The following is a 16569-nucleotide window of genomic DNA, read 5'->3' as shown; positions in this document are numbered from 1 at the left end:
ATACAGTCAAAACTTGTTTCTTTCTGCCTCTGAATAAATTGTAACTTTGATATTTAGAGGGTGCTTTCTGATTATAGTTTTAAATCTGCTTCTTTTAAACATGCTTTTAGGCACTATTAAAGTGAATAAAATTCCCATTTGTTAAAAGGAATTTGGTTATTATTTCATCAGTTACTCCCTGAAAGCTACTTCCATGCTTACATAGTGTGATTAAATTTGTTAATGTTCTTGATGAATCGCTAGTAAATAAAGTAAATTCTTAAGAATATTCGTTGAAAATAAATCACGGTTCAGAAGCTTTAGTTAAATAATGATAATTAAAATCAACAGCTGTATTGGATTCCTGCGACGATTATTCAAAACACGCTACCAGTTTCTACGCCAAAAATACAGCTTATTAAGCACGTACGCAGGCACGTGCAACCAGCAAAGTCGCGTGCAGCGGGGCAAAAACCAACTGGATTCCGAATGCAGGAGTAACGAGCCCGCCAACAGTCAGAAGACAAGTCAAATGCTTAATAATCTGTACCGTTTCCATATGAAGACTGCGTTGTCCTCTGCCAGCGCAGTTAGTAAGGTGATGGTAGATTACGCTCGGGGCCTGAAGATAACGCTTTTTGGCGTCGAAACTAGTAGCATGTTTTGAATAAACGACGATGGATTGGTTTTAATTATTATTATTTAATACTTCGTGTCCGGCTGCTGTGCCACAGTCCAGATGGTTTACCAGACAGCTGCACCTTTTGTGTTACACATGGTTCAACAGTTATTGACCAAAAAAAAACCTCGTGGATACTTTTAGCGACCTTGTATTAGTCGATCTCCTTCGTACCTCACTCTGTGTCCGTCTCCTCCACTCTCCCCTCATCTCCTCCGTCCCCTCTCTCCGCCCACCACCTCCATCCTCCACTCTCTCCCGATACACTCCTCCTCTCTCTGTCCAATTCCTCAGTCCTGCTCTATCTCCTCCTCCCCTCGTGTCCACCTCCTCACCCCTTCCCACTGTACATCTTTTCCTCCCCACTCTCTCTGTCCATCGCCTCTTTCCCTTCCCTCTGCACCTCCTTCTCTCCCCTCTTCGTGTCCATCTCCTCCTGTTCCCTTTCTCCGCCCATTACCTAATGCCCCACTCTCTCTCCAAATTCTCCTCCCCCCCATTCTCCCTTCAAGTTGTCATCCCCACCCCAATAGGAGGTTGGTGGGACTTCTTTACAGATCGTAACTAATATGTGTACCGAATTTGGTTGAAATCGTTCCAGAGGCTTTAGATGAGCTTTTTACCCGTGGCTTTGTCAGCGTACGCTGATGTCAAACATACACTATGTTACCAAAAGTATCCGGACACCTGGATGAAAATGACTTACACGTTCGTGGTGCCCTCCACCAGTAATTCTGGAATTCAGTATGGTGTTGGCCCACCCTTAGCCTTGATGACAGCTTCCACTGTCGCAGGCGTACGTTAAATCAGGTGCTGGAAGGTCTCTTGGCGAATGGCAGCACATTCTTCACGGGGAAAGGTATCGATGTCGGTCGGTGAGGCCTGGCACGAAGCCGGAGTTCCAAAACAACCCAAAGCTTTTCTGTAGGATTCAGGTCAGGACACTGTACAAGACAGTCCATTATAGGGATGTTATATGTCGTGTAACCGCTCCGTCACAGGCCGTGCATTTTGGACAGGTGCTCGATCGTGATGCAAGATGCAGTCGCCATTCCCGAATTGCTCTTCTACAGTGGGAAGCAAGAAGGTGATAGTGCAGCGCAGAACAACAAGAGGTGCAAAGCACCTCCACGAAAAACACGACCACACCATAACACCACAGCCTCAAGTTTTACTGTTGGCACTACACACGCTGGCAGACAAAGTTCAGCGGGTATTCACCATAGCAACACCATGCCATCGGATCGCCACATTGTGTACCGTAATTTTTCACTCCGCACAACATTTTTCAATCGTCCAATGTTTACGTTCCTTACATGGAGCGAGGCCGTCGTTTGACATTTACTGGCGTGATGTGTCACTTATGAGCAGCCGCTCGACCATGAAATCCAAGTTTTCTGACCTCCCGCCTAACTGTCAGAGTACTTGCAGTGGATCCTGACGCAGTTTGGAATTCCTTTGTCATGATCTGGATACATATCTGCCCATCACACATTACGACCCTTTACTACTGTCGGCGGTCTCTGTCAGTCAACATACGAGGTCGGCCTGTACGCTTTTGTGCTGTACGTGTCCCTTCACGTTTCCACTTCACTATCACATCGGAAACAGTGGATCTAGCGATGTTTAGGAGTGTGGAAATGCCGCGTACTGACGTATGACACAAGTGACACCCAATCACCTGACCACGTTCGAAGTCCGTGCGTTCCGCGGAGCGCCCCATTGTGCTCTCTTACGATGTCTAATGACTACTGAGGTCGCTGATATGGTGTACCTGGCAACAGGTGACAGCACAATGCACCTATTATGAAAAACGTGTGTTTTGGGTTCTGTCCGAATACTTTTGATCACACAGTGTATTTCACATATATTTATCATATTTCACGCGTATTTGTACTCCTGCTTCACCTGCTCCTGTAGCGAAGTTCGCCCTGCAGTTTCATTTTCACACATGTCCATGTGTATGACGTCATATCTCCCGAACTACACACAATAAGCCAAAATATTATTATATGACCACTGCCCACCGTGAAGGTGGATGCCACCTGGTAGCATTGCAGGAACTTGACGCGGTAGGGAAAGTACGTAAGCGGAGCAAAGACAGCTGGTATATCATTCTAGCGACGATACCGACCGCAAATGGGGAAATCTATTGAAATCAGCGCCTTTGATTTAGGACAGATTATTATTACCCTGAGTCTGTGGATAAGTATCTAGGAAACGGCGAAGATGGTCGAGTTTTCACGTACTACAGTCGTTAGCATCTACGGAAAGTGATACAAGTACACTAAAATTACCGCGAGACGCTAAATGATTGGACGTCCACGACTCTTCACAGAATTTATGCTTCGGAGGCCTATCTACTCTGTTAAGTGGAATAGGTGGCGATATGTGGTATCTCTGTCGAAAGAGTGCAATGCTGGTGCACGCTCTAGTGTTTCGGAGTCCACAGTTCAGCGCAAAATGTCGAACACGGGTCTTCGCAGCAGGCGACCTCTACGCGTTCGTCCCGACCCGACGACATCGTCAGTTATGGTTGCAATGGGCACGGGATCATCGAGATTAGGCCGTGGATCAATGGAATCGTGTCGGCTCGTCGGACGAATCACGTTTTCGCTATACCAGGTCGCTGGACGTCTCCACAAATGCTTTCATCCAGGCGAACGGTGGCACGGAACATGTATCGCGCCACGGCAGAAGGCTACTCAGAGCAGTATTGTGCTATGAGAGACATTCCCCTGTGCTTTTTTTTATCTTTATTCAACCAATAATATCATACATGATAACCCACCACCTCATACATTAGTGGGTCTTAAGATCTACAATACTATCAATGATATTTAGCAGCATTTACTAATCCAGAATAAGATTTTCACTCTGCAGCGGAGTGTGCGCTGATATGAAACTTCCTGGCAGATTAGAACTGTGTGCCCGACCGAGACTGGAACTCGGGACCTTGGCCTTTCTCGGGCAAGTCCTCTACCACCTGAGACACCGAAGCACGACTCACGCCCGACCGGGCAAAGGTCCCGAGTTCGAGTGTCGGTCCGGCACACAGTTTTAATCTGCCAGGAAGTTTCATATCAGCGCACACTCCGCTGCAGAGCGAAAGTCTAATTCTAGAAACAACCCCCAGGCTGTGGGTAAGCCATGTCTACGCAATATCCTTTCTTCCAGGAGTGCTAGTTCTGCTAGGTTCGCAGGAGTTTGGAAGGTAGGAGACGAGATACTGGCAGAAGTAAAGCTGTGAGGACCGGGCGTGAGTCGTGCTTGGGTAGCTCAGTTGGTAGAGCACTTGCCCGCGAAAGGCAAAGGACCCGAGTTCGAGTCTCGGTCGGGCACACAGCTTTAATCTGCCAGGTAGTTTCAGCATTTACTAATTCTGGTTTTAACCTTCTTACATACCACAGAATGTGAGATGCTATTTATTCAATGGGTAAGAACTACAGTCTCTTTACTCTAATCTAACTATTCTAAGAAGCTACCTTCTGCAGCGTTACAGGCGAGCCTGTGAATTTTTAAACCTACGTTTTTGGCCGTGCCCACCGATCTAATCCCAGTGGACGTGCCCCTGGCACCGGGCTGGCTTTTAACAGAAAATCGCTGCAGGTACTGTTTAAGGGTATCCTAATCTACTTTCTACTTAAAAATTGTCTACATACTAAGTCATTATCGGTGTGCAGTTGTCAAGTCCTAGATATTTGCGCACCTTTCCCCTGTTCCAAGAAGTGGCGGATTCCTACCGTTCGGCGACTGGCCAGTCCACGCCCTGGCGGAATAGGATAGGTCGCAGTGTGTCATGTTGTTGTTGTTGTTGTTGTGGTCTTCAGTCCTGAGACTGGTTTGTTCCAGCTCTCCATGCTACTCTATCCTGTGCAAGCTTCTTCATATCGCAGTAGTTACTGCAACCTACATCCTTCTGAATCTGCTTAGTGTATTCATCTCTTGGTCTCCCTCTACGATTTTTATCCTCCATGCTGCCCTCCAATCCTAAATTTGTGATCCCTTGATGCCTCAGAACATGTCCTACCAACCGGTCCCTTCTTCTTGTCAAGTTGTGCCACAAATTTCTCTTCTCCCCAATTCTATTCAGTACCTCCTCATTAGTTATGTGATCTACACATCTAATCTTCAGCATTCTTCTGTAGCACCACATTTCGAAAGCTTCTATTCTCTTCTTCTACAAACTGTTTATCGTCCATGTTTCACTTCCATACATGGCTACACTCCATACAAATACTTTCAGAAACGACTTCCTGACACTTAAATTTATACTCGATGTTAATAAATTTCTTTTCTTCAGAAACGCTTTCCTTGCCATTGCCAGTCTACATTTTATATCCTCTCTACTTCGACCATCATCAGTTATTTTGCTCCCCAAATAGCAAAGCTCCTTTACTACTGTAAGTGTCTCATTTCCTAATCTAACTCCCTCAGCATCACCCGACATGAATTCGACTATATTCCATTATCCTCGTTTGCTTTTGTTGATGTTCATCTTATATCCTTTCAAGACACTGTCCATTCCGTTCAACTGCTCTTCCAAGTCCTTTGCTGTCTCTGACAGAATTACAATGTCATCGGCGAACCTCAAAGTTTTTATTTCTTCTCCATGGATTTTAATACCTACACCGAATTTTTCTTTAGTTTCCTTTACAGCTTACTCAATATACAGATTGAATAACATCTGGGAGAGGCTAAAACCCTGTCTCACTCCCTTCCCAGCCACTGCTTCCCTTTCATGTCCCTCGACTCTTATAACTGCTATCTTGTTTTTTGTACAAATTGTAAATAACCTTTCGCTCCCTGTATTTTACCCCTGCCATCATCAGAATTTGAAAGAGAGTATTCCAGTCATCATTGTCAAAAGCTTTCTAAGTCTACAAATGCTAGAAACGTAGGTTTGCCTTTCTTTAATCTTTCTTCTAAGATAACTCGTAAGGTCAGTATTGCCTCACGTGCTCCAACATTTCTACGGAATCCAAACTGATCTTCCCCGAGGTCGGCTTCTACCAGTTTTTCCATTCGTCTGTCAAGAATTCGCGTTAGTATTCTGCAGCTGTGACTTATTAACTGATATTTCGGTAATTTTCACATCTGTCAACACCTGCTTTCTTTGGGATCAATAGATTATATATTTTCCCTACGATATTCCCGCAGGACCTTTGCCGACACCTTGCTGGCAAGACGGTTTAGAATCTTGAATGTGGTCGGGTTCTTAATTAGGTGATAAGTGTCGTTATTTGGTAGCTGGTGTCTTAGGTCAGTGGCTACATCAACGAAAATGGGACACTCTTAGATCACGTGATCCGGAGTGCCTATCTCAGCTCCACAGTCACACGAGGTGATAGCCCTTTTACCGAACCGGCAAAGATATGCCGGATACGGTCCATGACCTGTAAAGAAGTGCAGCAGGCCCTTGCTAGGTTGAAAGTACGTAGGTTGGAGCCGTTCTGTAATGTTTGACAGCAGCTGGTGAGTCCATCTACCTGTTTCCTCTCTGTCCCAGAGTTCCTGACATAGTTATTCTCCTCTTCTTCTAATTGCAAACTTATCCCCCACCCGCACCCTCAGAATGTGTTCGGTTTTTTCTACTTCCCCTCTTTTTATCCAATACCAGGCCGCCTGTTCTCTAATTTTGATATCCAGGGGAGACAACCCCATGAGCATCAGTAGTGCCCTCCCCCCCTCCCCTGGCGATGTTCTGTATGCTCCAATGGAACGTAAAAGCATGTTACGCCTGCATGGGATCTATGGTAGCAATCGAAGACAAGCTGAGAGCTGCTGACCACCTGCGTCGCTTCATGCTTTATGTTTCCCCGACGTCGATATCATATTTCAGCAGTATAATTGCCTGTTTCTCAAAGACAGAACCGTGCTGTGGTGGTTTGAGCTGCGTGGTTGTGAACTCACGCTGATGTATCGGCGACCAAATTCGCCTGCTATAAATCCTACGGAATCCATCTGGGCCACTATTGGACGCCATAACCTCGTTCACAAATCGGCGGGCCGTTTGTAACGTCCCCTTAGAAAAATTAATGAATTACTGTGCTGATAAACCTCTTACGTTATTTGATTTTCAAACAGTTGAGCAAGACTGAACGTACCCAGACATTTCTCTCTTTACTTATTCTGATCATCACTAAACTGACACACAATATTTTTTTAGTGCATCGCAAGCTGACTTTCAATAATCCCTACAAAAGAATGACCCTGACTAACAATAACCTATACCTTTCATGAATCACTTACCCCACAAAAATCTTAGTTACTCAAACTACTGCAATACAGTGTGCGCCAATACTGCCAGCTGAATAAAAGATTCTAACTACTGAAGGTACGAACTACTGATAGGCATAGTTAGATAATGAAAGATTTTGATAGAGAACAAACAATGTATTTACCTTAATAGTGTTCAAAAGTCATTATATATATATATATATATATATATATATATATATATATATATATATATATATATATAATAGTGTTCAAAAGTCATTATATATATATATTGACTTTTGAACACTATTAAGGTAAATACATTGTTTGTTCTCTATCAAAATCTTTCATTTGCTAACTATGCCTATCAGTAGTTAGTACCTTCAGTAATATATATATATATATATATATATATATATATATATATATATATCAGCTCATGATATCCAATATTACAAATTTACTCTTTCTGTTGGACACATATCCAGATCGTCCGCTCTCAAAATTCTACCATCTCTCTCCCCACATCCACCACTGCTGGCGGCTCACCTCCAACTGCGCAACGCTACGCGCTTTTGACATCCAACTGCCCAACACTACAATAGCGAATGTTACAACAATGCTAACCAGCCAGAGACTGCACACAGCATAGCCAGTGATTTTCATACAGAGCGCTACGTGACGTTACCAACATAAAAACCTAAGCAGCCTACTTACACGTTATTTACACGAATTACATGACCTGTGCGTAGACCTCTACTGGCAGATATCTCCACAAAACTACCAGCAAACTTTCCGATCCCTGATACGCAGAATCAGGGATGTATTTCGCTACAAAGACGGACAAACAAGCTATTAAGTAGCTGATTTAGCTCTTCACTCTGTGTGTGTGTGTGTGTGTGTGTTTGCATTATATACACCCCTGGAAATTGAAATAAGAACACCGTGAATTCAGTGTCCCAGGAAGGGGAAACTTTATTGACACATTCCTGGGGTCAGATACATCACATGATCACACTGACAGAACCACAGGCACATAGACACAGGCAACAGAGCATGCACAATGTCGGCACTAGTACAGTGTATATCCACCTTTCGCAGCAATGCAGGCTGCTATTCTCCCATGGAGACGATCGTAGAGATGCTGGATGTAGTCCTGTGGAACGGCTTGCCATGCCATTTCCACCTGGCGCCTCAGTTGGACCAGCGTTCGTGCTGGACGTGCAGACCGCGTGAGACGACGCTTCATCCAGTCCCAAACATGCTCAATGGGGGACAGATCCGGAGATCTTGCTGGCCAGGGTAGTTGACTTACACCTTCTAGAGCACGTTGGGTGGCACGGGATACATGCGGACGTGCATTGTCCTGTTGGAACAGCAAGTTCCCTTGCCGGTCTAGGAATGGTAGAACGATGGGTTCGATGACGGTTTCGATGTACCGTGCACTATTCAGTGTCCCCTCGACGATCACCAGTGGTGTACGGCCAGTGTAGGAGATCGCTCCCCACACCATGATGCCGGGTGTTGGCCCTGTGTGCCTCGGTCGTATGCAGTCCTGATTGTGGCGCTCACCTGCACGGCGCCAAACACGCATACGACCATCATTGGCACCAAGGCAGAAGCGACTCTCATCGCTGAAGACGACACGTCTCCATTCGTCCCTCCATTCACGCCTGTCGCGACACCACTGGAGGCGGGCTGCACGATGTTGGGGCGTGAGCGGAAGACGGCCTAACGGTGTGCGGGACCGTAGCCCAGCTTCATGGAGACGGTTGCGAATGGTCCTCGCCGATACCCCAGGAGCAACAGTGTCCCTAATTTGCTGGGAAGTGGCGGTGCGGTCCCCTACGGCACTGCGTAGGATCCTACGGTCTTGGCGTGCATCCGTGCGTCACTGCGGTCCGGACCCAGGTCGACGGGCACGTGCACCTTCCGCCGACCACTGGCGACAACATCGATGTACTGTGGAGACCTCACGCCCCACGTGTTGAGCAATTCGGCGGTACGTCCACCCGGCCTCCCGCATGCCCACTATACGCCCTCGCTCAAAGTCCGTCAACTGCACACACGGTTCACGTCCACGCTGTCGCGGCATGCTACCAGTGTTAAAGACTGCGATGGAGCTCCGTATGCCACGGCAAACTGGCTGACACTGACGGCGGCGGTGCACAAATGCTGCGCAGCTAGCGCCATTCGACGGCCAACACCGCGGTTCCTGGTGTGTCCGCTGTGCCGTGCGTGTGATCATTGCTTGTACAGCCCTCTCGCAGTGTCCGGAGCAAGTATGGTGGGTCTGACACACCGGTGTCAATGTGTTCTTTTTTCCATTTCCAGGAGTGTATTTTATGCATTTATAATAGATACAGATGTTCAGTCCAGAAGATTAATGATTTGTTCATGCACTGTTTTAACGCACTTGTATTCGACTTCGTCAGGTTGCCAGGTACTGAATCGCATTGCCCTGGTGTCGTAAAAGGGAGAGCGCGCGTCAGTGCCCGCTGAATCGGCCCGCAGGCCGGCTTGCTTTCTTACTGGTCTCCCCGGCTAGCGTTCTCCTGGGCCCTGCCGAGTGTGTTTTGCCGCCGCCGACGGCTCTGAATTTATTAGGGTCAGCTGAACGGCGGACCAGGACGGCTTTCCCTCGTCTGCAGCGAAGGAAGCTCTCTAAACAACAGCCCCCTCTCACACAGCCAAATATGAACTCTGTGGGTTGAGTTTGTAATGGTACTTGAATTACGTAACCATTACGGCAGCTCACCTCAAACTCTCGATACCACCAATATTCTACTGTGTTTCTGTAAAGTAGTTAACATATTTCTGAGACAACATTCAGATTTGATTTCATTAATGTAGAGGTACTTTGATACATCGATATATTTATGTTGCAATAATATTATTCTTATGTGTATTCTTTCTTTTATCACTATGATCTTTGACGTACTTATAACTCAGCCCGCATCTCGTGGTCGTGCGGTAGCGTTCTCGCTTCCTACGCCCGGGTTCCCGGGTTTGATTCCCGGCGGGGTCAGGGATTTTCTCTGCCTCGTGATGGCTGGGTGTTGTGTGCTGTCCTTAGGTTAGTTAGGTTTAAGTAGTTCTAAGTTCTAGGGGACTTATGACCACAGCAGTTGAGTCCCATGGTGCTCAGAGCCATTTGAGCCAGCCACTTATAACTCTGATTTTTGGGCGCGTAAGCGATTATTAGTAGTTAGAGAGTCGGACCGTGAAAAAGTCAAGTCTTGCACGTCATGTTGGAAAGACGCATATTGTCGTCAGCTTATAAAATGTGAACTTTAATAGTGAGGAAGATGTTTTCAAGTATGTTTTGTATTGTGAAGTGATGTTTTGTGTGTTACGTGATATTGTAATAAAAGCATTTAAAAGGAAGTGTAACTTAAATTCGGAGAGCTGATTACTTTTTTTACATCACCATTGTCCTGCAAAAGTGTAATCTTCAAGAATGGTTTGTGAAACACATCTATAAAACTTTTGAATATAACAGAATAAAACCTAGGCCTCTTTGCATCCGAGCTTGGAATCATCACCACCTAGATTTGTAAAAGTGTTATCTTCAAGAATGGTTTGTCAAACACATCTATAAAACTTTTGAATATAGCAGAATAAAACCTAGGCCTCTTTGCATCCGAGCTTGGAATCATCACCACCTGGATTTGTAAAAGTGTTATCTTCAAGAATGGTTTGTCAAACACATCTATAAAATCTTTGAATATAGCAGAATAAAACCTAGGCCTCTTTGCATCCGAGCTTGGAATCATCACCACCTAGATTTTCGACGATTGAGCCATGATTTTACAACGAGACCAGCGTGGGAAACACGAAAAGATGAATGCCTAGTTTATTCATTATTACATGAAATGACTTTATTAACTGTGCTCTAATGACACCTGCCACATAATAACTTTGTTGTTGCCCGTAAATGCCGTATTTAGCAGCGTGAGCAACACCACAATCACTATTAAATTTTGACCTTTGTTGTGGTAGGGTTGCTAGAAGCTGTACGTGCTCAGTGAAGTCTAAAACCCGAAACCTTACATAAATGCTACACTTTGTAAAACACGCGTGTGCGGGGTGCATCCACATTTCAGAAAGAATAATATTGCATTTTCATACATAATCCAGTTGACCGAGTTCATGGAACGCACAAGACACTGAAACATGGAAGCTATGCTGAAATTACAATTAAATCAATACCATTAGCGGCTCGCGGGCATTCATATACAGCAACGGGGACTCGAACCCCAGATCTCCTGCTTACATGATGGACGCTCAATCCACTTTTTTTTTTTTTTGTAGTCTCATTTTGTTCGTTTTCGTTCGTTGTATCTGCTGGGTGCGGACGTCGCAAGACACCCGTTTCAGTTCGTAGTTGATCCATTATCTCAGGTTTTTTTTTTTTTTTTTTTTTTTTTTTTTTTTTTTTTTTTTTTTTACATAGGGCAACTAACCCTCTGACCGGACACGCTGAGCTACTGTGCCGGCATCAATCTGAGCCACCGAGGGCACACAGGATAGTGCGACTGCAGGGATTTATCACCGGCACGCTCCCCGTGAGACCCACATTCTCAACTTCACACACTACATTCTTAGTGCCCCTGCCATTATACCCATTACTCGCGGCAGACAATCCACCGAGTCCCGTAAGAGTTCAGGCAAGTCGTGTCCATCCGCACTGAAGGAGGTCATCAGCCGGTTAGCCTTGAACGATATGAAGATGGCATCTGTTATTTCGGACATGCCCGAGTTCGGTCAGAGATCTGGTTGGCCTCTGTAATAAAAACAACTAACAAGGGGAGGCCGCCAATTGCGAAATTCAGATTCGATTCATACTGCGCATAATAAAAGCTCATGGCCAGAGGTGAAATGTGGCAAAGCACCACGATGCACTTCTCAGCCGTTGTCGAGATAATCGACAGTTAAAAGAAACCGTTGCCGTGAAATACTTTCGACGATTAGTAATTTTCTATAGCGTCGTGGCTCAGCGGATGCCGGCACGGTAGCTCAGCGTGTTCGGTCGGAGGGTTCAGCTACCCTTTGTAACAAAAAAACTGAGTGAACGGATTAACGAACAACCAGAACGAGTATCATCGGACGTCCGCAACGAACGAAGTCAACGAACAATATAGAACAAAACGAGATAAGACTTAAAAAAAAAAAAAAAAAAGCGGTAAGCGCTGGGTTTCGTAATCCGAAGGTCGCCGGTTCGAACCTCGCGCCATGCAATTTTTTTTATTATTAGTTTTTTGTAATTCAAATATATATATATATATATATATATATATATATATATATATATATATATATATATATATATATATTGTAAGTAGGCCGTTTAGGTTTTTTTATTGGTAACGCCACCTCTGTATGAAAATCACTGGCTGTGCTGTGTGCAGTCTGTGGCTGCTTTGCATTGTTGTAATACTCGTCATTGTAGTGTTAGGCAGCTGGCTGTGAACAGCGCGTAGCGTTGCGCAGTTGGAGGTGAGCCGCCAGCAGTGGTGGATGTGGGGAGAGAGATGGCGGAGTTTTGAAATTTGTCATGAACTGCTATATATATTATGACTATTGAGGTAAATGCATTGGTTGTTCTCTATCAAAATCTTTCATTTGCTAACTATGCCTATCAGTAGTTAGTGCCTTCAGTAGTTTGAATCTTTTATTTAGCTGGCAGTAGTGGCGCTCGCTGTATTGCAGTAGCTTGAGCAGCGAAGATTTTTGTGAGGTAAGTGATTTGTGAAAGGTATAGTTTAATGTTAGTCAGGGCCATTCTTTTGTAGGGAATTTTGAAAGTCAGATTGCGTTGCGCTAAAAAAATATTGTGCGTCAGTTTAAGCCCAGTCACGTGTATAATTTTTCAAAGGGACGTTTCAATATATATATATATATATATATATATATATATATATATATATATATATATATATATATATATTAATGAATTGCTTATGCATGTTGCTGAAGGCGGATCGCTCTCCAATTGTACCGCCTCCATTTTCCCGTTTTTTTTAACAGGGTGTACCAAAGTTCTCCCGTCCGCACTGATTTTCGACGATGTTATAAGTTGCGCTAGGGACCGCATCTACCTTCTTTCGAAGTTAGCAGGCAACTACGCTGTTATGCGGCGGCTCGTTTCGGCCCATTCAACATCTGTCCTTCAAGCGTAACGAGCGAGTAACGGAGTTTATATTTCATACATGCCGCAGCAAATTTGTCTTCGTGGGGCCTCTATTCTAATTCGAACGTTTGACTTACGCTATACGTATTCGTTTCGGAATATCGTTTCTACGTCTTCCGTTAACTATACGTGGTTAACATTATGAAGACATTTAATAACATTTGTGAAATACAACTTTGTTTGCGGAAAACATAATGATGTTCGAAGTCGCCAGTTTTTCCACGACAAACGACTTTCAACAACTTATTATATGCATAATTGTTGCAACTGATTGCCGGGAATTTTATATATATATATATATATATATATATATATATATATATATATATTTGAATTATAAAAAACAAATACTAAAAAGAAGGGTTGCATAGCGCGAGATTCGATCCGGCGACCTTCGGATTACGAACCCGAGCGCTTACCGCTGCGCCACGACGCTGTAGAGAATTATTAATCGTAGAGAGTATTTCACCGCAACGGTTTCTTTTAACTGTCGATTTTCTCGACAACGGCTGAGAAGTGCATCTTGGTGCTTTGCCACATTACACCTCTGGCCATGTGCTTTTATTATGCGCAGTATGAATCGAATCTGAATTTCACAATTGGCGGCCTCCCCTTGTAAGTGAAAGGATCAACAACGAACTTGAACGGATGTCATGTGACGTCCGCAACGAGCAATCTCAACGATCAACAACGAACAAAATGAAAAAAAAAAAAGATGAGTAGAGTGGTTGCCATGCTGCCATGTAAGCAGGAGATCCCGAGTTCGAGGCCCGGTCGGGGCACACATTTTCAACTGTCCCCGTTGATGTATATCAACGCCCGTCAGCCGCTAATGGTATTGATTTAATTGTAATTTCATTCTAAAGAGCTGCACGATCACCAATGGCATCTGTTCTTTCGGACATGTCCGAAAGAACAGATGCCATCTTCATATGGAAGCTACACAGTTTTAACGGCACATCGGTAGCCACCCACCTGTGATGCAGACTGAACGCAAGATGGTCCAAGAGGTATAAATTCTTATCGATAGCATCACGTGTGAGTTTTCGGATCAAGTCTACAGTTCTTTCATTTGGAGAGTTTATCGAACGAATTTACTTCTTTTGGGCACCGACAGACGTATGCGTTGTCTCGATGAGCGTAGGGATCAGTAGAGGAACTCATAGGAGAGCAAGATTGTGCATCTACATCTAAGTCATTACTTTGCTATTCACAATAAAGCGCCTGGCAGAGGGTTCAGTGTACCACCTTCAAGCTATCTCTCTACCGTTCCACTCTCGAACGGCGCGCGGGAAAAACGAGCACTTAAATATTTTTGTGCGAGCCGTGATTTCTCTTATTTTATCGTGCTGATCACTTCTCCCTATGTAGGTGCGTGCCAACAGATTCTTTTTGCAATCGGAGTAGAAAACTGGTCATTGAAATTCATTGAGAAGACCCTGTCAAAACGAAAAACGCCTTTGTTTTAACGACAGCTACTCCAATTCACGTATCATGTCTTGGCACCATCCCCCCTACTTCGCTATAATACAAAAAGAGCTGTCTTTCTTTGTACTTTTTCGATGTCATCCGTCAGTACAATCTGATGCGGATCCCACACCGCACAGCAAAACTCCAGACTAGGGCGGACAAGCGTGGTGTAAGCAAACCTTTTAGTAGACATGTTGCCCCTTCTGAGTGTTCTGCCAATGAATCGCAATCTTCGGTTGACTCTACCCACAACATTATCTATGCGATCCTTCCAACTTAGGATATCTGTAATTGTAATCCCTAAGTATTTAGTTGAATTTACAACCTTCAGATTAGTGTAACTTATCGCGTAATCGAAATTTAGCTGATTTATTTTAGTACTCATGTGAATAACTTCACACTTTTCTTTATTCAGCGTCAATTGCCACTTTTCGCACCATACAGATATCTTATCTAAGTCATTTTGCAATTCCTTTTGGCCATCTGATGACTTTACAAGACGGTAAATGACAGCACCATCTACAAACAATCTAAGGCGGCGACTAAGATTGTTTCGTATGTCGTTAACATAGATCAGGAACAACAGAGGGCCTATAATACTTCCATGGGGAACGCCGGATATTATTTCTGTTTTACTCGATGACTTTCCGTCTATTACTACGAACTGTGACCTTTCTGTCAGGAAATCACCAATCCAGTCCCACAACTGAAGCGATGTTTCATAGGCAAGCAGTTTGGTTAGAAGACGGTTGTGAGGAAAGGTGTCGAACGCTTTCTGGAAATCTAAAAATATGTAATCTATTTGACATCCCCTGTCGATAGCACTCATTACTCCATGAGTATAAAGAGCTAGTTGTGTTTCGCAAGATCGATATTTTCTGAATCCGTGCTGACTACCTGTCAATAAATCGTTTTCTTCAAGGTACTTCATAATGTTATAATACAGTATATGTTCCGAAACCCTACTGCAAATCGACGTTAGTGATATGGGCCTGTAATTCAACAGATTACTCCTACTTCGCTTTTTGGGCATTGGTGTGACTTTAGCAATTTTCCAGTCTTTAGGTACTGATCTTTCTGTGAACGAGCGGTTGTATATAATTGCTAAATGTGGAGCTTATTTTATCAGCATACTCTGAGAAAAACTTGACTGGTACACAGTCTGGACCGGAAGCCTTGATTTTATTAAGTGATTCAAGCTGGTTTGCAACACCGAGGATATCTATTCCTATGCTTCTCATCTTGGCAGTTGTTCTTGGTTGGACGTCTGCAAGCCAACCTGTTATTCGCCTGTGATAGACAGTGGCAGTCGTACTGCTAACATTTTCTTCCACATATTCCATCTCCAGACGTGGAACGCATCTCTTTCTTCCACTGTAGCGTGCTTCACGATATTCCCGCACTTTGGTATCGTTGTGTTGCAACATACAGGTGTTAAGGGTATAAGTGCAGATATTTTTATTGATGACTCAGGAAAGTGTAATGAAGAACATTACATGAGTGTTTATTTCATTTGAAGACTAACAAGTATGGCTATTAGAAGCAATATGTTCTTAGGTTGGTCCGTACCTCTAAGTACATGTGGCAAGATCAAGCCATTAACGTTTATTTTCGCTTGGGCAGCAGGTGGACACGTGGATGCAAAACAGTCCATACTTACAGACATAGTCCCCTTTTTCGTGCAGTTACGACTGTGCAGGAAACATGAGGTAGTAATTTATGTGACGTGCTTGCTGGAAGACTGTTAGACGCAGAGAACAAAGAACTAACACACTGAAGTGGGTACGTATTAAGGCACCAGTGATCACAATATCTGCACTTTTACCTCTAATATCCTGTATAACATGAATAATCCGCCCAGGAGAATATCAACTCAGATCCCGTAGAGACTGTCATAAAAAAATTCTCAAATCTTGACTGCCACTGCCTCCTGCTGGATAAATTCTGTGTTTTACCTTTGGTCGCCATCCGTAGTTGCTTCTACCAGTGCACAACAACGCAAACGACGCCCTCCTGCTTGGTATCA

Source organism: Schistocerca nitens, chromosome 5, assembly GCF_023898315.1.
Source record: "Schistocerca nitens isolate TAMUIC-IGC-003100 chromosome 5, iqSchNite1.1, whole genome shotgun sequence".
Classification (NCBI taxonomy): Eukaryota; Metazoa; Arthropoda; class Insecta; order Orthoptera; family Acrididae; genus Schistocerca; species Schistocerca nitens.
This window is presented reverse-complemented; position numbering follows the sequence as displayed.